Source organism: Polypterus senegalus, chromosome 13 (assembly GCF_016835505.1).
Source record: "Polypterus senegalus isolate Bchr_013 chromosome 13, ASM1683550v1, whole genome shotgun sequence".
In the NCBI taxonomy this organism is placed as follows: Eukaryota; Metazoa; Chordata; class Cladistia; order Polypteriformes; family Polypteridae; genus Polypterus; species Polypterus senegalus.
The window spans coordinates 55,671,397-55,697,567 of NC_053166.1; the positions used below are offsets into that span (position 1 = coordinate 55,671,397).

The 26,171-nt window shown below is 37.0% G+C and overlaps 1 long non-coding RNA gene and 1 pseudogene across 1 annotated transcript in view; both read right to left on the bottom strand.

Annotated features, from left to right (window-relative positions):
- Positions 1 to 4,753: 4,753 nt before the first annotated feature.
- On the bottom strand, positions 4,754 to 7,793 carry LOC120543305 (annotated as a pseudogene).
- Positions 7,794 to 13,052: 5,259 nt separating this feature from the next.
- Positions 13,053 to 26,171, bottom strand: part of LOC120543240 — a 33,214-nt gene continuing 20,095 nt past the window's right edge. The window contains exon 3 of the long non-coding RNA XR_005636322.1: positions 13,053 to 13,876. This is a non-coding gene — a long non-coding RNA (uncharacterized LOC120543240). The remainder of the gene's footprint in view (positions 13,877 to 26,171) is intronic.

Sequence of the window (26,171 nt, forward strand, 5' to 3'; positions counted from 1 at the left end):
CCTGCCATGTACTGTACTTTTTTATTGCATTTTACATTATAAGTGTACAAATACATTATAACCACTACAACTGGACCATCTGTGGTGATCTAAAAGTAGTGGCATTGCTACTAGGAGTGCAGCTCAGATATACCAAGTATTGTTTAATTTATGAATAGAAAGCCAAGCGAAAAAGTCTTATTACATTAAAAAGAACTGGCTGCTCTGTAAGCATTTGTTTCCAGGTTGGAAACTTTGGGCATATTTCCCACAGAGATTTCCCACAGCCTCCGCTTCATATAAAACATGCACTAATGAAAAATTTGTGTAAAAACAATAAACAAGGGAGGCGAAGAATTTCAATATTTAAGACAGATGTTTTCAGAAACAACTGATACCAATTAAGGAAGGCATTTTCGTTGATCCACAAATAAGGTGACAAGTGCGAGATGGACCAGAGGAGAATGCATAGAAAGCATTCAAGGATGTTGTTAAGAAATTTCTTAACTACAGAGCACCAAACTATCTAACTGGTTGACAACATGCTTCAAGTACACAAAACCATGAAGTGCAACATGTTGCAAAAGATTAATTTTTAGCATCCACATTTCTTCCCTCCTAATCTAGGTGCAGTCAGTGACAAACATGATGAAAGGTTTCAGCAGAAGATTTTAATGATGTGAAAGTGGTATCATGGTAAAAGGAACCCATCAGTTCTAGCTGACTATTGCTTTGCACTGAAATGAGAAGCATCAGATGCTGAATACAAAATTAGCAGAAACACAGTTTTACCTATAAAACACTGACCCTGCAAAGAAGTGGAAAAAGATGAAGAAGGAGAAGAAAACAGTTTTTCCACAGTTGCACTGTGTCAACATCAGTAAGCGATTAAACGTACTAATTTCAATGAAAGTTAATTTCCAGTTTCTCCAAGTTCCAACATGATGCAGTCATTCTGAAATTATATTAATGTTCAGCTTAAAAGTGTTGATCATAATTACCAAAAGGTTTTCAGAAGCGAAACTTTTCAAAAATGTGTTGTATGATTTTCACTCAAATTAAGGAAAAAATGGTGATTGTCAATTAATTTTTGTTATAAAGTATATAGAAGTTCTGTTATTTACTAATTAACATTTTCTTAATTAATAATAGGTGACATGATTTTAAAATGGGGACTGCTGAAGCCTTGCAACCCCAGTGTTATAATGACTGTGAATCAGGCAACCAAAACGGGAGAAAAAGACAAAGCCACAAAATGCAGTAACATTAAATAAATAAGGTAATTAATTTATTAACAGTAAACAAGAAAACTTCAACAATAATTAAGAAACCAAAAGGAATAAGCAATTAGCAAGGGCTAATAAAAACATAACAGGGAATGAGTTAGAAATAAGAACAAATGTTAAGGGCAAACACCAAGAAGCTAAACTTTTTAATTAACTAACAAGCAACCCAGCAAATACTAATAAAGGGAAATCTCTCTGAAAAGTAGGAAATGAATCATTTAACTGGGTTAAACACAAACAACTATTTCAAGAAGAATACTTGAGGAATAGAACAAAAAACAAAAAAATAATTTAGCATATGCTGCGCTTGTTCCTTACTTCACAAGCTTGAAGAACATAATAAACAAGAATAGTTGTGTCGAATATTTGAAATAATAAATGTGTGCTGCTCCACTGACAGACTGAGGAGATTGTTCCTCCCCCACACTATGCGACTCTTCAATTCCACCTGTAACCGTTAACATTATACAAAGTTATTGTCTGTTTTACCAGCATTTTTATCACTGTTTAATTTAATATTTATTTTTATCAGTATGCTGCTGCTGGAGTATGTGAATTTCCCCTTGGGATTAATAAAGTATCTATCTATCTATCTATCTATCTATCTATCTATCTATCTATCTATCTATCTATCTATCTATCTATCTATCTATCTATCTATCTATCAAATATTTAAAGTCTAAATATTCTCAATTATAATAGAAATTTGTCACACTCTGATAGAGGTCTATAAAGGGTTAGATCTCTAGTACAGGGTCAAAAATCTAAAATAACATTATATTCATAATCACAAATCTTACCATAGTCTAAAACAATACCCCACATGCTTTTGTTTGAAATTTGTCATTTGTAACATTTGGGAAGTAGTTCTTAGTGAGTGCCTTTTTTGCTTCTTGCAGGTCAGGATCCATAAAAACAGAATTTAGGAATTGTGTTTTTCTTTTTAGGGAAATAAAGAAAAAACAACAGCAGAAGAGTGTGTCTGAGCCTCCAGTAGTGCCCTTCAAAAGTAGGCAGAGTGATTCCAAGTGCAATGCATCCCAGCAGCCTTTGAAATGAGGCCAGAAGGTACTGTGGTCAAAATTTGGACACATGCCCTTTAGTTTATTGTGGTAGGGTCTCTGTTTTCCCTTTCTGACTCTTTATTACATAAACCTGAAGAGAGTGTCTCAAGTCCCCCCACAATACCACTCTTTCACAAGCCAAAACAAGCAGAAGAAAAGGTTTACATTTGTATTCATATATTCTAATTAAGATTCCTAATATGCAGGAGCAAAATAATGAGTTTGATAAATCACATCAAATACAACCTGGATAGGTAGCAGATCTTCTTGCTAGGAGTCTAGACATCCAGATCCAAATTACCAGGTGGCTGTTTGTCTTAGTAAGCTGCATGGTCTCTGGATGGATGGAATGGAATGATGGTGAGACTCCCATGCTGTCCCTATTAGCCTTAATTTATTCCAGTCTTCTTTCTCAAGCCAATGGCACATTGTAGTGAAGGAGCCAACTCTCCTCTTATGTTTAGGCCTTGTGCCCTTTCACCAATCCTGTTTAGGCACAGTTTATATTCTTGAAACTTTTAGCAGATCAGTTTTTCACAATAGCACTTGGGCAAACTTCTTATTTTGTCCTTACATGTTTACAACTTGCAACTAGGGGGTGAGGATTAGGGTACTGAAGAGATTTCAAAGCATTGAACACAAACACAAAAATATTTAACCAAAATCCGAAAGGCAATCCAAAGTACGTAAGTCGTAGAGGTATGTAAAATTCCAAGATAAGAGTACTTTGGGTTTTAAAACCCGGAAGCAATCTCTTCCTATTACCGTATGATGAAAGCTGTGCTGACTGCAGAGTTATATACAGTAGTACCAACATAATCAAGACAACATGGGGAGTAAGGCATCTGAAGAAAATAAAAGACACCTAACAAAACATGAATAAGGCAATTGTAAGATCTGCAGGGCAATTGAAAAACACAATAGAAAGCAAAGATGGGCCAATGAGTTGCTGCAGTACTGACACCAAGGGACCTGGTTTGATTCTCAGCCTGCATCAGTATTCTCTGGATACTCCACTCTAATCCCCGTCAAAGAAATGTAGTAATTTAATTTCTGACTGTAATTTTCCCAGGTGTGAGTGAGCACTTGTGTTTGTAGAAAGACTCTGTTGTAAGGTTTTTGCACCTTTATTATTTATTATTTATTTATTACTTTATTATTTTTTGCACCTTTATTATTATTTTTTACAATTTGTCCAGTTTCACCCTAGAACACAAATGCAAGGAGTCATGTTAAATGATAATTCCATACTGGCTTGGTGTGGGTGAGCATGGATGCATACATGAGTTTTCTCTCCAATGAGGTTGTATTCCATTTAGGATTGATACCTTTCTTTCGTCTCATGCTGCAGCATTCAGTGCTTGCTTCTCTGTAATGGAAATGAAGATTAGAAAATGGATGGACGATTTCCAGCTTTGTCCTGTGCTCCACCCCCTGCTCCTAGCTGCTTCTCCTTTCATTTTTGCTGTCTGCCTTTGATCCTACCCATTTGATGTGTTGCTAGGCAACCTTAAGTTTGCAGCAGTGATAAAACCAGCAATGGATTGCTAAACTTCAGGAAAAATGACTGGCAGCTTGAATGCGCTGTGCTGAGTGGATGGTATACATTGAATGCAGCGCTGACCAGTACAAGCATGACAGATGAGTGAAAGAACTAGGCAATCTTTATTTCAAAATTGTCATGTACTTCAAGTTCAGCTCTAAGATGAAAAAAATCACAGGTCACACCAATATAAAAAATCTTTTATGAAACTGTTACTGAGTTAATTAATTAAATTCATAACCTGTATGATTTTTTAGTACATGGTCAAAAAATTGATTTCATGTATGGCAGAAGGCAGAAGAGAACTCTGGATAGGACAGCAATCATCTGTAGAGGAAAGTGGGAAACAAAAACTATATAATAATTGAGTGCATGAAATATGTTTCAATAATTGGGGTCAAACATTGATTATTTAACATTTAAATGAGGGGTACAACTGTACACACAGAAAGAATTGGGAAATGTGCAGAAAAGCCAAACCTTGAGACTAGATCAAGCCTCACTCTTTTTGGAAAAGCTGGCTTAAAAAGAGACATGATGTATAATTAAAAGAGGGTTATTTATTACTAAGTCCTTTATCCAAAGGCAAATGGTTATTCAAAGTAAAGGTAAAATAATCTGACTAGAAGTTTTCACAAAGTAAAAAAAGGCAGGTGGTCACAGATAATCGGCAAAATAAGAACACGCAAAGATTCCAAAATTTGAAGCAAAGGCAGAATCGAAGACAGCCAAAAAAGGTCAAAATCACACAAAAACACAAAAATATCTCAAACTTCACAGAAGGTGGTAGACTTGAGCAGGACCTCCAAGCTTGAGCTACTTGCATTTCTTTCTTACTTTTCTTGCCCCACCATCATGTGACTAATTAATTCTGTACAGAATCAGACACTGATAGGAGAGGTGAAGGGCAATTTGCCGAACATAAACAGCATTTGAGCAGCTTGGGTACAGAGCTGGGGCATTGTGTCAGGGATGTGATGTGGGAACTGTGCAGCGCCCACAGCATCATACTTTGACTTCAGCGTGTCACTACACTGGAGTTCAATCAGCTCCATTTGGAGGTTAGTTGGTGCGCTTTCCACGTCAACTGCAAATGGATTACTAAGCAGTTCAAACCTACATTTCTGGGCATCAAAGTTGGCAAATCACCGGGTAAACTCGGCACTGATTAAGACGAGTTTTTCAGAAAACTGTGCACTTGGGAACACAGCGGTAGAGATCTGTGTTTTTATAGTTTGGCAGCAAGGAAAATGGCCCAGGTTTCCTTGCAGCATCTGAGTCTCCCACAGGCGCAATTTTGTTTTAAATGCCCCCACTGCTTCGTACATGTCTGTGATGACACGTTCTCGCCCCTGAAGCTGCAGGTTCAGCACATCGATATGGCTTGTGATGTCACAGAGAATCCAGCTCAGACAGAAACTCTTTATCCCTTGTCTTTCCCTTTGCTTTCTAGAAACTGACAAATTTCCACACGCAGCTCGAAATATCTGTTCTTTACTTTTCCTCTGCTTAACCATCTCACCTCTTTGTGATACGGCACATCTGCGTATTCCCAACAACACTCCTCCAGAAAAGACTTGAACTGGCGGTGACTCAAACCTTTAGCTCTTATAAAGTGAACTACTCATGTTATGGTGTGAATGACATGTTCCATCTTCAGGGATTTGCCACACAATGATTCCTGATGTATGATGAAGTCATAAAGAGTTAGCTCACTTGCACAGTTCTGCCCCCTCATCTTCTCCTGAATCCTGGCCACCAATCCACACTTTTGACCGCACATCGCGGGCGTACCATCTGTTTTTAGTCACGTAAGTTTATCCCAAGGTAGCCTCATTTGAGTTACACTTTAGGAAACCTCTTCAAAGATTTATTTTGCTGTGGTTGTGCCATGCATTGATTTCAATCCCAAGAGTTCCTCCGTAACTCACAGATTTGAGTCCACTCCACGGATGAAGACTGACAGCAGGGCGGTATCAGATGTGTCGCTGCTTTCGTCCACAGCAAGGGAGAATGCAATGAAATCTTTTCTTTTTTCCATTAGTTGTTCATGTAGAGCTGTGGCAAGATCACATGCACAATCAGCTACAGTGTTTCTACTAACGCTCACATTTAAAAATGCTCGCCTTTTATCTGGGCACAAGACGTCGCAACCTTTGATCATGCACTTTTTGAAAAACTCTCCCTCATTAAAGGGCTTGGCTGATTTTGAAATCTCTGCTGCCACAATAAAACTAGCCTTTACAGCAGCTTCACTTTGTGATGTGGCTTTTGTGAACATAGTCTGTCATGAAACCAAACTTCTTTTCATCTCCTCTACTTTCTTGTGCTTTTGCGCTATGTTCAGGTCCTTGTACCTGTCGTGGTATTTCATTTCATAGTGTCTTCTTATGTTATATTCTTTGGTTACAGCTACGTTGGCTCCGCACACAAGACAAACAGGTCTGTCCTTTACATTTGTCAACAGATATTCTGCTTCCGACTTTTCTAGAAAGCTTCGGTTTTCCACCTTTTGTTTGGCAATTTTTGGGAGGAGTGGCCCAATTTGACTGGTAGCATGAGGTCACTAATGAATGTCAACATAGGAGGGGGCGCTTGTGGGTCCTGATTGATGGGCCAACACACCAGCAGAGCATTCTGGGATTTGTAATATTGGTGGTGCATGTGCTGTCTACGGGCGGGCCAGCTCCAGTAGACATTTGGTGTTTTCTCGCTGGCCAAATATAATTATACTGCGGGCTTGAGTTTGACATCTATGCTTTATGACTTTGAACCAGTAAGTCTGTGACAACTGGATAAACAGATAAGTGAATGTGGGATTGTACCCTGCAATGGATCGGATCTCCTTTCCATCCTGCTTTTTACCCTGTTTTACTGGGAGCCCTGTGTGATCTGAATTAGATTAAGTTTGGTTAAAAATGGATGGATCATTTAGGTGTAACAACAACTTTAGCAAGCTTGAAATCTCTGAAACTGAAAAATAATTGACATTTTTAAGATTGTCAATAAAATGCTTATCATGAAATGATTATTTGTATATTTATATGACCGCTGAAAATATGTAAAGCTTACATTTTGAATGTTTAATCTACTATATACAAGTCATAACTGCCTATTCTTTTGGAAGTTTGAGAATGCATCTGTTTCCAGTGATTTGCTCCCCAGTCATGACAGTCCCAAGTATAATGCAATCTTTTGTGAGATTTAGTGTAACCGCTAGTTGTGTGAAACAGCTGCATTATTCCAGTTTCAGGACTTGATAGATAAGGTCATACTGATTGTTATATAAAATGGAGCAAAAACTACAAGTTTTAAATGACATGCTTCTGTTGGAAATGGCTACCTTGAAAATATCAACAAACTGTCTATGGAAAACAGATTTCCACTTTAGCAAAAAAGCACAGAATACAAAGACTGTGTGCGTCAGGTTGGATTGAATTTGTGTTGAACTTAGGGGAGATTTTAATGAACAAAGGGAGCAGTTTAATAGGACAGAGTTGAAAACCATACACAGTTTACACATAAAGCAATATTGTTGCATGAATAAATGAGAGAGAGCAGGGATTTAATTTTTAGCAAAATAAAGACCAAATCTGTAGCTTCTGTGATGGAAACAATGAGGTGACCATTCAGGCAGGTTTAATAAGAGAGAGCACTAATGTGAATGAGGTCTAGTGCTTCCTGCATTTTAAACTCTCAGTTTTTTTTTTCCCTGACAGCAGGTATTTGACATGGACAGATACAACTGCACTCTCCAACAATCTGACAATTAAGGCCACTCCGCGCTGCCTCGGCTGAATTAATTAATTTGCCTATTGCAGCTACTGTTCTTAATTAGCAGCACAGCAAGCGCGTGTTTCTAAATGCACTCTGAGATCTTTAATCAACACCTGTTTAACTGCTAGGTGTGACTCACTGCATGCCTTTCACCAATTAAACTCAGGCGGAACATTTGCCAGAATCTCAGAGGATGAAATTTCCAAGGTTTTTTGGGACGGCGTAAAATCAGAAGCCCTACTTCCGCATGCAGATCTATGTGTAAATGATGCCGACACTGCTGTCTATAAAAGTAATATCTCTTCAAATGTATAAGGTGCAGGTGCCTTCTCTAATTTAACATCTTCAGCCCAGTTTATTCTGGGATGCTTTAACTAATTTTGCTCCAAAAAACCTGCATTCAATTCAATTCAGTTTATTTTGATAGGGCTCTCTTCAGATCCTGATTGTTAACCCTAACACCTAACACCTACATAAGAATAGCAGAATAATATGTAATTTTAGAACATTTACATACAGTGTATAAAAGGTTCTGTCTATTATAATGCACTTACTGTATTACATCCAAGTATTTATCCTCAAAAGCAGGGCTAGAGTTTTCCAATAAAAAAAGGACACATGTTTGAGACTGCTCACCAGTCCATCACAGAGTAAACTCATCCACACATCCATTCATCTGTTTTCTAAACTATCTGTCCAGTAGAGGCTTACAGGCACTCAGTGCTTATCCAATCAGTACTGAGTGCAAGGTGGAAATTAACCCTACATGGTGTGTCTGAGCATTGCAGGAGACACTCACACGCTGACCTTATCACTGCACCACCAACACTCATGCACAATTTACTTGACTAACTAACCTAACAGCGGTGAATTTGGTATCCAGAGGGAAAAATACATGCAAACACCATACAAACAGAGTCCATACCATAATCTAAATCTGAGACTTGCCTTGCTGTCAGATAAAGTGGCTAAACACTATTCTGCCCAATAGCCCAATAGATAGATAGATAGATAGATAGATAGATACTTTATTAATCCCAAGGGGAAATTCACATAATCCAGCAGCAGTATACTGATACAAAGAAACAATATTAAATTAAATAGTAATTAAAAATGAAAAAGATAAAATTAATGTTAGCATTTACTCCCCCGGGTGGAATTGAAAAGTCGCATAGTGTGGGGGAGGAACAATCTCCTCAGTCTAGTATAAAAACTTCAGCTAAAATGTAATCAATGTTTTTCTAACAGAAAATATGGTCAGTTGTCAGTGAAGCAGAGGAACACAAATGCTCCAGATTAAGATATTCCTGTAGTAAATAAACATGTATGGGATCCATGGGCCTTTGAAATAAACAAAGCTAAAGTGTGGCTCATCTCCGCCAGTTGGCTGCTCTCTCCCTATTGGCTGTTCTATTATACCAGGCACCACATTCTGGTGACTTTAATATTATAGTCCAATGATGTGTCCTTAACTGGTGGTGCTAAAGGTTTAACAAATCTTTGCATGGCCATAAATACTAGTTTTATCACGGAGTTAGGCCTTTTTAGCTTCAGAAATTGGTTGTCCTTTCTAACTCAGTCCTTGGATATGCCCTTTATCCCTACTTTCACTCAGTTAATGGTTGAGTGTGCCACCCTGTTTGACTTTCGCCTTTAGGCCAAAAGCTAGTCATTTATGATGATTGCCACTATTTAGTTTCTGATACATAGTTGTGATGCTTATACCTTAGAAAACTGGCAAGTACCCAGTCCGTGTGCATCTGGAGTCATAACTGACTGCACCAGTGGGTGAAAGGACAGGGACACAGAATCAAAAATACACTATAAAAATGGTACCTCTTATATTTATAAGTGCCAAAACAAAATTAAAATCAGCTTTATGTAATCGATTATGGAACACAGTTTAAAAGCAATGGAACATAATAAAATAAAGAAAGAAATATTTTAAAAAATACAAAAATAAAAAATAGTTAACTCACGACATTCACTCCCACTCTTTCCACCAGGACTTTTATTTTCCAAACTCTACACTTCCTTCTTTCTTACAGTTGTTCAGAAGGTGTTCACCACTAGCTAACCGACAACCAGTCAATAGACGACCTTGAGATTCGGCTACTCAGTTTCATATAGATGTGACATTTTAATAGCCAATCCCCACTGATGCCAGTCTTGTTCTCCAAGTCAGGAAGCATGTTGCAACACTGGCTACTCTATGTGCTCACACCAGCACAAACGTCCTACATAACTAACGTTAAACTTGTTTGTGTGCACATGTATCTGAATGAAAACCCTACTTGGTAAATATTCCTATACTTTATTCACAGGCCTGCAATCAAACAAGAAAGGCTTGACAAAACTGTGTCTTCTAATTCACAGCTACAGACTGATGCAGCAGTTTACCCTCAGAACCTGCACGTACTGTGAGTGCCACTCCACCTAATATGTGTCATCGTGCTGCACTTGCACCTGCACCGTTGTTTCTTAAAGGAGGATCTTTACAGTCCAAATCTGGAATTTAAGTGCCTTACTACTATTTACTAAAAGAAAAGTAGTGCTATAAATTCCTCTGACACAACACATCACAATAACCTATAGACATCTTCATCATACGAACAGCCTAGGCAGTTCTAAAAATTCTACGCTTAGTTAAAGGTGTGAGGTTTCAGTTTGCCATCCCTTTCTCTAACAGACCATTCATAGCTAAAATGATAGTGGTAACCTTCTACTATGTATTTGTATGCAAAGAATTGTTAGAAAACCAGCAGCCAGTCAACTCCAAATTCTCCAAATGTAAGTCTGGATAGCTGTAGCCTCCACCTAGTTTTTCAGTATATCCTCTTTAGTTTTAATTATTTGGAAATCAGACCTTTTATTCTTGTCACTTTGTATTGCATATTCATTTGCAGAGTGAAGTCATTTATAATAATGGGGAGCTACAGGCTGTGATGAAAAGGGTTGCAGAACAGACACATGGATGGTACTTCTAAGGTAAAAAAAAAAGAGCACGAAACTGCTTGCATGTTAAACTAGGACACTCTGACTTCATTTGTACCAGCACATTTAAAAAACGAGATTACATTTAACATTTAATTTTGTGCGTGTTCTGTGGTGACAGTTTACATATAAGAAGTGCTATTTCTTATACCTAGGACTTTTAATATGTTTATGTAGTTAGATATATCACATAATACTTGATTCAGAGATGTGTTTCTGGAGTATACAAATTATCTAAAATTGATTGGTGAAAATTAAAATATATTGAAACGTGTTCTGTAAATTAACCTAAATTATCAAAGGAAGCCTTTTTGTTAGAGTCTTCTATCTGCCATGGTGCTTGGTAGAAGGTACATGGGGGCTCCATCTATAGGTGCATATAAAGGATGTCCATGCTTGAATTTCACATGTAATGATGGCTGTAGACCAAAGACTCTTCTTTATTTACTATTTTCTGCAACACACTCCATCCTGAATAAACAGATTCTTTGAAGGAGCTCACTATAAAAGGAGTTATTTTAAAAATAAAAGCAAATATATACAGTAACTTTTATATAATCTTTTTTTAAGTAAATATTGTTTTGAGAATAAACAGCAGACCTTTGATTATCTTTCAATCTATAAATCTCAATATTCAGTTTGTTAGTTTTTTTCTTTATATATAGCTTTATTTTTTAAGCCTTAAAGTTTGGCACATAGGTGCTTCTTGTGATATTTCAGGTTTTGGAGATATACTGTTTAGCCTTAGTCCTCCTGGAGGACAGCAGAAGTTGAGGTCAGAGTGAGTGAGAAGAATTGACAGAGGAAGAGTGATGTGCCAGTTGTGATGCTGGTATGACAATTAGCATGGTTGCCTTTCATTTAAGAAATCTTATTTTAATTCCAACTTATTACACAGAACATTTGCTTAAATCACACATTTCCCTCACTGTTTGTGTCATGGTCCTGAGCGCCCTTGGTAGGGACTATAATGTCAGTAAATTTACTGCTATTTGTAGTTCTTTACACCAGAAAGAAAAAGCAATGGCACTGCATACAACATAGACTAAATGCAACAAGCTTCAATAATAAAGTTTAATCATAGAAGTTTAAATTACTTTCTATCTTCACAACTTTGCACTTTTTTCACCTGGGCAATGCCAGGTAACTCAACATGCATAAAATATTGATAACCTAATATGAGCTTTGCTTTATCTAATTTAACTAAATGCCTATTCTAGCTTTGTATTAAAGGGGTAGCACAGCTTCAGAGTTACGGGTTGCCCTGTCCTTAATACATATTATTCATGCTGTCATCCCACATCATTTTACAGTATGTACAAGTGTGACCCCAGGGGGGTTTTATAAATTCACTTCTGTGGTTAATTACAAACAAATAACCTTTAGTTTAAACTGTGCATTGTTATTATGAATGTCATTACATGTTGCTTTGAAAGTACTGAGCAGTATTGCTTCTTACATCAGTCCTTTTCTTTAAAAGTGATGGGCATTTCAATTCACTTTACTGATTCAATTCTTGTTTAAGTTAATTGATTCTATTAATTCATATTTGTTGGGGGTGGGGGATCCTCTCTGGTCACATCAAACATTATATAATTTAATAACTTGTGCATTATTTTGATATATATAAATAATATAATTGTTTAATAATTTAGATTAAATTAAATATATAATTTATTATGTATTTAACATGATAATTCATATGCCATTGTCCTGTTGCTATACACAACCCATGATAGCACATTTAAGATGTAGAATTATAATAAGGTACGAGGGGGAGTCAAGCTAAAGTTACAAAACAGGCTTTATTAGAAAATTGAAGAAACCTTAACAAAATTGATAATATCATTTCTCAATGTAGTCTCCACCCTTCTCTATGCACTTGAGTCACCTGCCTGGAAGTGCCTGGATTCCAGCAGATTAAACAGTTTTGTCTTGTCCTCGCAACTACTAGTGTACTGCTTTCTTCATGTCATCATCAATCTGAATCGACGACCACCCAGATGTTTTCTTAGCAGTGCAAAAAGGTGGATATCACATAGTGCCATATCTGGCTAATAAGGAGGATGTGGCAGCACCTCAAACTTTAGTTTTTCCAGACAAGCCTAGGTACTCTTAGCAGTGTGTGAGCAGATGGGCATTGTTTTACAGCAAAAGGACTCCTTGAGACAGCAGTCCCTGCCGCTTGGATCGAATAGCAGGCTTCACATTGGTCTCCAGCAAGTCACAGTAACTTGCACTATTGACTGTAGTACACCCCGGAAAGACAAAACCTTTTATTCTGCTGGAATCCAGACATTTCCAGGCAGGTGACTCAAGTGCATTAAGAAGGGTGGAGACTACATTGAGAAAGGACATTATCGGTTTTGTTAAGGTTCGTTCCATTTTCTAATAAATACCATTTTCTAACTTTAGCTTAATTTCCCCTCGTATTTCATTACAGAATCATAAGAATTGTGCAACTTATAATGATTCTTTTACAAATCAAATGAACAAGAACGTTAGACTGATTCTTGGGCAGTGATTTGTTCGTGAACCAAATGAACAAAAATCATTAGACTGACTCTCGGGTAATGACACTTTTACAGATCTAATGAATGAGAATCATTAGACTGGGAGTCAGGTAGTGACTAGTTAATGAATCAAATGAGTTGAGACTCATGATTCAGATGGATCTTGTATATGTGCTTTAAACATCTACTAGCATCAGCAAAATGAAAGATGCTAATGACATTGTGCATAACATGAATGTGCTTTAGCAATCCCTTTAAGCTTTACTGAATCGATCTATTATGTTCACGAATCAGTTCATATCATATCCTGAAAACAGTCTTTCAAAGTGAACAAATCATTCTTGAATTGCCAATTTCTATTGTTTAACCAATTTTATCCATTGCAAGACAAAAAATATCTTAGTAGCATTAGGTTGTGATAGAAAATTAGTCGGAGGCAGAAAAAGGTTTGGGAATGGCCACCCTATATGCCGAAAATCAGGCAGCAAAACAAAACACACATGTTTACAAACAGATTTCAAAATGGAACTGGCTAACAAGGAAGTTCTCTAGTTTATATATTGCAGAAGCAGGAAGAGATGGAGTCAGGGAGGAAAAAGAAGTGATGTCTGTAGAGGTGGGTTCTGGAGTGAATAGGATGCCATTAGAGATTGCCAGAAGTGATGTCATCAGTGGGTGGATCAGAGGTGGTGCTATTAGGAGGTACGGTCTTCACTCGGTCTACAGAGGGATGAAAGGAAGAGAGTATAAGAAGGCAGCGTCAAACCCTGGTCAGACCGAAAAATGTCACTAAACATCTCACACACACAAGTGTGTGACAAGGTGCAAGTCAAGAACCATTCCTGAACTAGGAGCTAGACCATTGCAGGGCACTGAGCTACACTCACACCTCATACTTTAAAGTTATTAGTTAATCCATTACGTCCATAGGGTGCTGTCCAAGGTAACTTACATTACAAGATGAGGTGTAACAGATCAAGATGCAGAGGACAAAAAGATATGGAAGAAGATGATCCGCTGTGGCAACCCCTAACAGGAGCAGCCGAAAGAAGAAGAAGAAGCACAAGGAGGTGAGATGATTCCCTTAAATTCATAGAGTGAATTAATGGAGATGATTAAACCAACAACATTGTTGTTTAAAGTCAATTCTTATAACTGTTGATTTTCTTTTACTTTGTTTTGAGATTTGGTTGAACTATGCACATCCATGCAAGTTTTTAAGCTAAAGACTTCAGCCCAGTTAACTAAAGAATTACGCAACCATGGACATGTTACACTGAAGTAATATCTGATCCCCTTCTGTTAGCTGGTCTCTTCAGCAAACAGTGAAGCACCTAAGGACGAGAGAATTTGTTTGGATAGGACTATTTCATTATACAAATGGCTGCCTTTCCTGAACCAGAATGAATTAATAGTTATGAGAAAATACTTCAGGCTGAAGGTTTGTTCAGAGGAAAATAAATACTCAGCTGCATATATAAGAATCCTCTTCAAAGCATCTGAGATAATAATAGTCCATACATTCTTTCTAGCTAATTTTATCAGTTTCTTTTGGACTATGTTGAAGTAGTTTATACAAAGTACACAGTGAAAGTAAAATAGGTTATACCTGAAAAAAGTTAAGCTGCAGTGTTGTTTAATCCCTGCTTTGTTTCTCTTTGTTTGTATGTCTTTGAGAATTAGCACTGCATCTTTTATACTTTACACATCATGAGCTTAGTTATCCCAGACATGCAGGTGACTAAATGCATATTTAAAGCAACAACTTTGTAATTCTAATTAATTGTTAGTAAGTAGTATTCAGTTAGAGTGCAGGTCTAGATGAAAGTGAGCAAAGAGGTACAGTATTCTGTGCTACTCACATTTTTGCCAGAATCTAACTATTCTTTTAGAATAATGGGGTCATTTGTTTAGAAAGGTACCTGCTAAAATAACAGCAGCAGAAAGAAACACATTGTGCATTTACAATTCATGTTTTGTTTCAGGCTTGTAGCAATGCAAAACACTAATTCAAAATAGGGTCTGGTGAAATCCATTTAATCCATTATTACAGTGGTATCTCAAACTGCTGGGCTGAATCTTGGCTTGGAAAACTCATTTATAATGGCCTAAATTGTTTGCTTCACGCTTAGTCATCAGAAAACAACACTTACTCATTTAATCTGCTTCAAGAATTGCATTTTTACATTACCTTTATAAATGTTCTTTCCCAGATTGGAGCATTACAAAATGTTCACATACAGTCCCAGGGGCGTGTGATGGTTTTCTCTTCAGTCAAGCTGCTAACTAGAGTAATTTAAATGAACTTTTTGTTGTCTGGACTGAAATCCTTAGTACAGCTTGCATATTTTGATGTGAATTTATCTACCATGTTTTCTGTTGAATTTTGTCATTAAGATATTTATTTAACCATAACATTGTTATAAAGAGCTTTTTAAACTATAACAGAAAAAAATCATTAGTTAATAAAGGTGGCTCAGTGGAAGAGGAATTTATTCCCTGGCCTGATCATTGTTCATCTTTTGTTCATCTGGGTTTATTCTGGGTTTTCTACTTTACTGCCAGTGATATGCATGTTAATGTTAATCCTTGAAGATTACCCAGTGACTCTAAAATGCTGCAGTGTGAGTTAGTTTTGTCCCATTAATGTGTCAGTTCTGCAGCTCTTTCCATCATAGCACCACATTAACCTGCACTGGAAAAAGTAATGTCTGGAAATGAATGGATGACTGGTTATAACTTATTATCCCTTTATATTGCAATCATAACACATCCAAAAAAGCAATATAGCATGTGTGAAAAGTATCAAAAATAGATATGGGAACAGTTGGGGGCATTTGTCAGGGCTTTTCTTCTGGAACTTTTTATTTTGGTATCTGAGGAAGTAAGTGGAGAATGTGTAAATAAATGTATGCGTTTGTAAGCGATTCTCTCGTGTGCCTTAGGATCAACCCTTACAAGAAACTCACTTTCCTCAAGAGGTTAACGTATGATGTAACAATAGTCCTGCTAAACAGTTTTCCAAACATGACATAAAAGTCATGTTTTTTTTGACACTGCAATGTATTCCTAACATGGACATTGTTGTAAGGTATTTCTAATTTTCTATTTATTTTTATTTTTTCTCTTTTTGAGGTTAATGGAAGATAGTCAATTAATGAAAATATAACATATTATTATAACCATTCTCATGCAAATGAGTCAGATGGTTATCCTCCATGCTCTTTTCAGGTATGTAATATCGCCCCAAGCCAGGAGGGGGGTGCGGCCGCTAATAGTCTTGTCTTCCCTTTCTCCTGCAGCACTGAGAATCCACCCAAGGGGAGCAATTAAACCCATCCCTTCCAGTCCACAGAGAAAAAAGACATGACCATGCGGAAAGAGATGTTGGGCATTGACCAGTGGGGCTGAGTGATAGAATGATCCCAATACGAGGCAAGTGATCCTGAATCCTGAAATAGCCAGTGTTAATTATGTCTGCCACTTTTGTTTTCTATTTTGATCCTATCATGTGGTGTTTTTGTTTAGCTTTAAGAAGTAAATGGGGACAACCAGCTTAACACCCAAAAATTCCTTCACACCTACAGGGCCTGTAGTAACCATGCACTCCAATGCACAAAACCTACATGAAATAATATTTAGCTATTTTTTTGGTGCAGTTTGTGCATTAAAACAGCTGACATTGTATAAAAAAATATACACAGGCTTTACATAAATTAGTATTAATGAGTTCATAAAAACAAAATGGATCTGTGTAGCTATGCCTATATATTTTAATAGCATATAGGATATTTACTCACCTAACATGTGACAAGTCATGTAAGTGTTTTATATGTCACTGTTGCACAACTGACATTTGGAAATTGCAAGGTAAGTACAGCATTAAGTGAAGGTGGGGAATTTAGGAGGACACTAGGAAACACTCAAATGTTTTCAAAAGAAGCCCAGGTATCATGTATTACCACAGATACAAATAAATCTGGTTAGGTCTCATCAGAAGAATGGAGACAGTTTTAAATGCACAATGTACCTGTAACTCCACTGGAACATTAGTATCAACACACAGACAACAGGGTAAGTGCCCCTGATGTCCACACTAACATCTTTTCCAAAAGCAACCTAAACGTTTTGTCTCCCATTACTGGCTGGGCCCAAACATGCTTAGCTCCAGGTGAATTATCTGTTCTGAAGTGCGGGTGGTATGGCTGCTGGTCGTGCAAGGCATCCCCTACTGCTGAAATTGTATGTAGTTGCATGCATGATACAATAGAAATCTGGTCATTGCATGCACATATTTGGCCGAGGTAGCCTTACTGAGGCTATATGCATCACTGATGGTCTGCAAGAATCCACCAGTGGCGTAAAAACAGAGAGCTGTCAGAAACTGAATAGTGGAACTGACAGAAAAATTCCAATGTGTTCTCTTTTCCAATTCATATTTCACAAGACCAAGGAGGGTTATTATTTCACCCCTGGGAAGCCTGTATTTCTCTATTAAAAATTAATTACTGAGATGACAGAAGAGCTTCATATTCACCTGCAAAAACAGCTTTTAGACCAGCAACTTGGCTTCTTTGATGGTGCTGTCTCAAATGGTGTCTCCAGGTGAGTTGTACAATTCCCTAGATAACTGCCATTGTCTTTGCTGGTTCTTTTGAAGAGTCACATTCCCACTTTAAATGAGGTGACTGATTACATAGTGAGTATGACTGGTTAACTCATTATATACTCAAATTGCCTAAAGATATTACAACTACATACAGCTCTTTTTGCACTAATTTATAGCCTATAGTATAGTATATAGTATTATACTTAAAATTGCAACATTGACCTATTATTATTATTATTATTATTATGTTGTCCAAATACGAGTGTCGGTATATTTAAATTGCAACATTGACCTATATTATTATTATTATTATTATTATGTTGTCCAAATACGAGTGTCGGTATATTTTTTGTGTCTTTCTTTGACAGAATTACAGGCAAAAGTTTAAATAAAGAACGATGTTAAAATTAATGAGTGGTCCAGGTCACTTGTTAATTTCCAAACAAGATTACGTATTACTTTAGTTAGAAAGTGTTTCAGTAAAGATTTGTTAATTAACACGCAATCTTAAGTATGCATTACCAAAGTACTTAACGTTACAAAGTTTTTGGGAAATGCAGCGAATGCTTACACAAAAGAGAGAATCAGGAGGTTTCCAGTGAGAACTGAGGACTAGTTTTCTAGCGATCATATTACGAATAAATAACTTCTGCTGGATAAAGCTTCTGGTTAAAAAACAGAGGGTCCAACAGAAATAATATATGAGGCAAAGGGCAGGAGAAGATAAGCAACCTAAGAAAATAGACCAAAAAGCAGAAACTATGGGACAATCACAAAACATATAAAGAAATGTGCTAAGGTCTTCCAAAGGAAAACAAAATCACAAATGGGAACAATGGCCAGAAATATTATTAACATCACAAAGGTTTTGTCATCATCAAGTCACATAGGACCAGATTGTATCCCAGGAGCAAGTAAGGAACAGACTATAGCTGAGATGCCAGTCTAAAACACATGCATGCTCACAGCTATGTTAACAAAATAGTTAGATTTCAGGTGCACTTGAAAAAGGCTGTTCACTCACTCGTTCATGCAACTTATCAGAGTTTGAACAGTTTTGCATAGACTGGGGAAGAATTCCATTGTCCAGATATGCAAAGCTGATAGAGACCAAAGGTGAATCTGCTAAATACTGACTTGAAGGTGTGAATACTTATATGAACATTTATTTTGTTTATATTTGGAATTATTTAGATCATTTAACAGATACCTGTTTTCACTTTGACATTAGAGTTTTTGTCTATTAATCACTATCAAAAAAGCTCAATTAAATCCACTGTGATTCAATGTTGTATAACATTAAAATGCTCAACCAAATGGCTGAATACATTTTATAGGCACTGTAGATATAAACTGAAGTGTTATAGACCACCCAATGCAGACTGTAATTTTAACACACATCTTTTTAGTAATATTAAAAAGGCAAATTTTAGAAGTAATCAGTGACTGTTTTTTAATACAGTATGTTAAAGCACCAACGCGGGGTGAAGCCTGTCTGGATTTAGTATTTTGAGTAGAGATGATTAAACAACTAGGGTCAACTGACCATAATATAATACAGTTCTCAGTGTTTTGTAAGAGTGTGGACGGAAAGACTAAAATTCTTAAGTTTAACATTGGTAGGGCAAATTTTGAGCAGATGAGGCAAAGTCTAAGGAGGATAGACTGGGATAAACTTTCAAGTGTGGAGATAGTTGAGGAGCATTATAACAGGTTTTACATGTAATGAAGGACAGGTACATACCTAAATTTGAAATTAATAGGAAATAAAAAAAAAAACTCCACAGTGGGTTAATAAAGAATTAAAAAAGAAGTTGTATAATGCTGTATAAAGCATACAAGACTAATAAACCCAAATTGAATCATAGGGTGTATGAGAACATGAGGGCAACCATTAAGAATGATATTAGGAAATCTGAAAGACAGTTGGAGAGAAATATAGCAGATAAGTCGAAAGACAACCCTAAGAGATTCTTTCAGTATTTTAGTGGTAAAGGAACAGTCAAGGAGAAGGTGAATGCAATAGGAATAGTAAATGGGAATTAAAAGATACAGACTGAAATAATAGATACTCTAAATGGATAACCTTCCAGTGGTAAACAGGACTACTAAATAGTTACTGAAGTATTTGTAAATTTTAGAGGGAGAAGTACAGCTCAGATTAAATAGGCTGAAATCAAACAAATCACCAAGACCAGATAATATTTACCCTTGAGTTCTTAAGGAGGCTATTGAGAACATATATAAACCCTTGACATATATTTTTAGGAAGTCACTGCACATTGGAGAGATTCTGAAGGACTGGAAAATGGCAAATATTATCCAATTATGTAAATGGGTGACTGGGAAGATGCATACAACTATAGGCCAGTAAGCTTAACATGCATCACAGTCTTTTCTGAACAGTCAGCATCGGTTCAGAAAAAGAAAGTCATGTTTTACTAAAATGCTGAAATTCTATAAGGAAGCAACAAAAGTTTATGAGCAAAGTGAAGCATATGATATTATTTATCTTGACTTTCAGAAAGCATTTGATAAGGTGCCACATGAGAGGTTGAGCATCAAACTAAAATAAGTTGGAGTTCAGGGTGATGTTTTTAGATGAGTGCAGAATTGGCTCAGAAATAGGAAACAGAGGGTGATGATGCGAGGAACCTTATCAGAATTGGCTGATGTTAAGAGTGGTGTTCCTCAGGGGTCAGTGCTAGGGCCACTGCTATTTGTAACATATATAAATGATTTAGATAGAAGTATGAGTGACAAACTGGTTAAGTTTGCAGATAATACCAAGATAGGTGGATTAGCAGATAATTTGTAATCCGTTATATAATTACAGAAGGACTCGAGCAACATACAGGCTTGGGCAGATTTGTGGCAGATAAAATTTAATGTCAGTAAATGTAAAGTATTACACATAGGAAGTAAAAATGTTAGGTTTGAATTCACAATGGAAGGTCTGCAAATTGACAGTACACCTTATGAGAAGGATTTAGGAGTCGTAATGGTCTCTAAGCTATCGACTTCCAGACAGTGTTCAGAAGCCATTAACAGGGCAAACAGAATGTTAGGTTACTGTATATAGCACAAGTACAAGTCCAAAGAGGCTCTGCTCAAGTTTCATAATGCACTGGTGAGGCCTCATCTGGAGTACTGTGTGCAGTTTTGATCTCCAGGCTACAAAAAGGACATAGCAGCACTAAAAACGGTCCAGAGAAGAGCAACTAGGCTGATTCCAGTTCTACAGGGGATGAATTATAAATAAAGATTAAAAGAGCTAAGCCTTTTCAGTTTAAGCAAAAGAAGATTAAGAGGTGACCTGATTGAACTGTTTAAAATTATGAAGGGAATTAGTACAGTGGATCGAGACTATTTTAAAATGAGTTCATCAAGTACATATGAACACAGTTGGAAAATTGTTAAGGGTAAATTTCACACAAATATTAGGAAGTTTTTTTTTTACACAGTGTGATCCAATAAACTTCACAAAATACAAAATAAAGATCAGATAATAAGAAAAGAATTGATTCAGAGTCTTTGAAAAAGCACAATGAACAATAACCTGTTTTCAAAATGGCAGTTATATAGCAAGAGAAAAACATGTGACAGGAAACGGTTGACAAGGTGGTGATGTGGCAACAGGAACCGGAAGTGAGGTGTTTTGTGGGTGCCGGAAGTGACGTCATCGTGGCCATTTTGGAACCCGGAAGTTGTGGTATTAGATTTCTTCTTGTTTTCTGTTGATGAGAGAAAAGAGTTCAGGTAAGTACCACGTGACAACATCTTATCTCACAATGTTTTACTCACCTTTAGGCTCATTGACTGATTCCTAATCGCCCATGTGTGACAACAGAGAACCACATACACTTGGAGTAAGCTACAAAGTAGTGCAGTAGACAGTAAGACTTTAGGGACTTTCAAAACTATTTGAATTATATTTAATTAGAAGAATTAAGTGGCTAGGACTGGCGAGCTTTGTTGTGCTGAATGGCCTGTTCTCATCTAGATTGTTCTAATGTTGTAGTGTTCTAAAGCCAACATCAAGCTGTATGCTTATTGTACGCTTTAAATATGGAACTGTCATTCATTAACTTGCATTATGCTGGGATAAATAATAAGGTTTTTCCTTTGATTAAATGTAATATTTTCATTATTATGTGTGAATGCAGGCTGGCTCAGATAGCTCAGAATAATGATCTTTTGGTTAATTAGGAGATACTTTACTATTTTGTACCCAGTAGTGTCTCATGGAGAGGCTGAATGCCTGGGGACTTCCTAACTGCATAAGAATGTAGTTTAAAGCCAGAATTCTGTAGAAGACTGATTGTATGACATAACCATCTTATTGGGAATGCCATCATTCTGCCTGGTTTACTGGAGCCAATTGGGACATGGGAAGAGGTTGTCACTAGATCAGTTAAGTTGATATGGCTGTCTCCTTTCTTCACAGTCTGAAACTTGCTAACTTAGAACTAGAACTTTGACCAACGCTGTTTCATGGATTGCTTTCAAGACATGTTATTGAGCTTGCAAATTCATTTTCATCTATTTGATTGAATTTTGTCCTGCTGTAATGTAAGAAAATGAGTTAAATAATCATGCATTAACTGAACCTACCTGTTTCATTTCAGGGCCATGGAGCTCTGGAGCCAATAATGATAGTATTCAATGAAAGTCGAGAACCATCAAAGATCCCAGTGAATTGCATAAAATGTACACAAACACTCAAACTCACTCAGCCAGGTCCAAGCTAGAGACAAAAAAGAATCCAACCTGAGCTTCTTTAAGAAGCAGAAGGAAACCAGAGTACACAGAAAACTCATCAAAAAGCAATAGGAAGGAATCCTGCAAATTTCAGACAGGAATAAATAGGAACATAACTGGAACCTAGGTCCCTTTACATGAGAAGATATATTCCAAGCCACTGCTTTTCCATTCCACCCAACAAAAGGATGATTCATGTGAGTTTAATGTTTTATACTCAGTAGTTCAGAATCTTAAGAGCTGAAATGTCTTTACACCCAACTAGTATGAAACACACTGAATCCAGTTATGGTGACCATTCCCTGTCTTGGGAAGATAGAGGACAAGACAGGAAACACCAAAGTAATAACAATAAATTAATGTTGCTTCCGAAGCTATGTCTTGACCACCCTAACCTTGACCTAAACTTAATTAAGCAGGTTGGGTAATGTTTGAATGTTTCCATAATCTTAGTGGACTTGCTCAAAGTTCCGACTTCTTTTCATTGTATTTCAGTATGGTATTGCTTTTCAGTTTAATTTCATCCTTAGGTTGGTCCCTCTGGCAGCTGAAAGTATCTATTAGCCATAACTATGCCTATTGTGCAAAGCCACAAGAACACTGTTTCTCCTTGTTGTTTCATAATATTACGTTTTCTGTATAAAATTGAAATGTTTCAATCCTTTAACCGATAGCATTTATATTTTAGTGCCCCATAGAACTTTTCCCCATTCATGTTTGTTTTTGGAATTCAGCTCTCATAGTTCACTTCAACTATAAAAGAAAAAAAAACTTCTGAAGTCATTCTAGTTTTAGTTTTTTAGGCAAATCTTCTGTGATGGGCTGCAATTACTGTCATACTAAGTGTTCCTACAGTCATTTCTGTACTATTAAGAATTTTTTTCAGGCTTTATTTCCATTCTGTCAACACCTTGGAGACAGCAATTCTGAAGCACAAAGAAATCTTGCATATTGAAAATCAAACAACAAAGTACTAAAGATATTGCTTTCTCCTTGATGTTTAAGATACTGTTCATTGTATAGTTGAAAATGTGACAGAGATGAGTTTTTCTGATTAATTAATCATACCAATATCTGTGCTCCATGTGGTCAGTAATTCCCCTTTGATTTGTAAGTTTCACAACCCCCTCTGCCAGCAGTACCTCATAAAGGCTCCTGCATTACCCCCAATAAAACTCTAATGTCTATTAAGGATGAATTTATCACTATTATTGAGACAGTAAAAAACAAAGGCAGGCATTGATTCAAGGTCAGCCTCTGAAGATGAATGAATTTATGTAATTAGGAATATAATAATCATTGGAGAAATTTCTTTAACTAGCATTAGTCATATAAATAAATCAAATATCCTTCACAACAGCAATTCATTATTTTCTCCATATGTCCTTTCTACATAAGTGACTGGAGGACAGCAAGGCTCTGCTGGTTACAGTGATGCTTTTCTAGTTTATCTCATCCTTTTTTTTTGGTTTACAAAATTGTTTGTTCTCGGTTCCATGACAACTCCCACATCAGTCAATTCCCCACATTCCCAACTCCCCACAATTACAATTCCCACATCACAATTCCCCACATTGCAATTCCCACATTGCAATTCCCCACTTCCACAACTCCCACATTGGGATAATATTTATTATAACCATAGACTAATGTACTATATAAGACAGTCCATATAATGATACAAAAGCGTGCCCTCCGTTTCCCCACATCGAGCATTATTTTATTTAAAAACGCTACTTGTTAATAAATATGTAAAATACATTATCCAAGCATGCATTTTATATACAATTTGCCTTTTAAAAATTTGAAACAGGTAAGTTGAATTCTATTATTTTTGAATCTTTCTTAAAACATGCTAAAACGTAACATTTTGATTTTTATCTTTTTTAAATTACCAAAATTAAAGTTCTCAAAATAATAGACTTTACTTATGGTGTAAAATAAAACACGAAATAAATCAAATAAAATTCTTCTCGCTTAGCGTATCACGTGCTCCGCGTCGCGCGCACCAGACCACAGCCAAAAAGGAAGAAGTATTGAGGCTGTCCAAGGGTATGCCAATCAACAGGATAAGATTAAGTATTTGAGAAAATTGGCCAACATGCAGTTTCCAAAGTAACCTTTGTGTTTAGTAGTTTCTGTGTACTTTAGTCATTCTTGTCAATTATTAATAGTTTTGTACTGTACATTTAGTTTAATGATTTTTCTTTTATTAGATAAACCTGTACAGTGGAATTATTAGCAAATGGAATAGGACCTTATCTAATTCATTATTTTGTACCAAGCATATTTTGTATTAAACTCATTTGTTCATTTGTGTATATCAGTTACTTGTATTTTGTAATCAGTAATGCATTTCAATAAATTGTCATGAAATAAAACTTTTGGAGATTAATTACTACTATTTGCATTTTAGAATTCCTTCATTATATTATTAATTCAGTGCACTCCATATTATCCCAATGTGGGGAGTTGTGGAAGTGGGGAATTGCAATGTGGGAATTGTGATGTGGGAATTGTAATTGTGGGGAGTTGGGAATGTGGGGAATTGACTGATGTGGGGAATTGTCTGGCCACCCTCACAAATATATCATCTTTTATTCAAATCCCACATTTGCTGGCTGTTTCAGGTCAAGTCAGGTTGGGGAGCATTCACTGGTAGTGTGTTGCTGCACCCACCACATGATGAAACAGCTCGGGATCCTGGTTGGCAACCCCCCCAGGCAGACACATGGTCTAGTCCCACTGCCTGGAAATGACCATCTATCTGCCGCAGCCAGGTGTTATGTGGGCATCCCTTTGGTGTGGTCCAACCACTTGGGTCCTCAAAAGTGAGGATTCACCCTCAGGGAATTGCACCACATGGCCGTAGTGCCATAACTGACGCTCCCTCACAATGCAGGTAATATGCCTCATTTAGGAATCCATGAGCAACTGCTCATTTGACACAAAGTCAAACCAGTGGTACCCAAAGATTCTCCGAAGTGACACTCTCAGGTCACTGGCTAGTGTCCATGTCTTGCAACTATATAACAAAACAGGAAGCACCAGGACTCTAAAGACTTGGACCTTCGCCGTTTCCAGCGACCTCATGACCCCCATGCTCTCCCAATCCATCTAATGACTTCATAGGAAGAGTCACCAGAGACATGAATGTCACTGCCAAGATAAGTAAACCTCTCAATGAGGGTGACACTCTCCCTGCAGACAGACACTCTACAGATGGCTGAGGTCATTAAAGCCCTGGATGCTTGGGTTTTATCCAGGACACATGCAAACTAAGACATTTTGACTCCTTGCTTAGTCTCTCGATAGCCCTGATCAGAGCCTCCATTGACTCTGCGAACATCACAGCATCGTTGGCAAAGTCAAGATCAGTGAATCTCTCTTAACCAAAAGATGCCCCACAGGTGGACCACACAAACTTTGCCCAACACCCAGTCAATATAAGCACTGAACAGAGTAGGAGCAAGAACACACCCCGATGAACCCCAGAAGCAAATAAGAAAAATGCAGAGGTTCTGCCTCCGTTCTGCACAGCACTGAGAGTACCAGTGTATATCTAGTGACTTTGAGACAGCCATTCTTCTCGGTTCCTGGTACAGAGCAGAGTTGCCATCAAGTCACATGCTGCGACACCTCTCA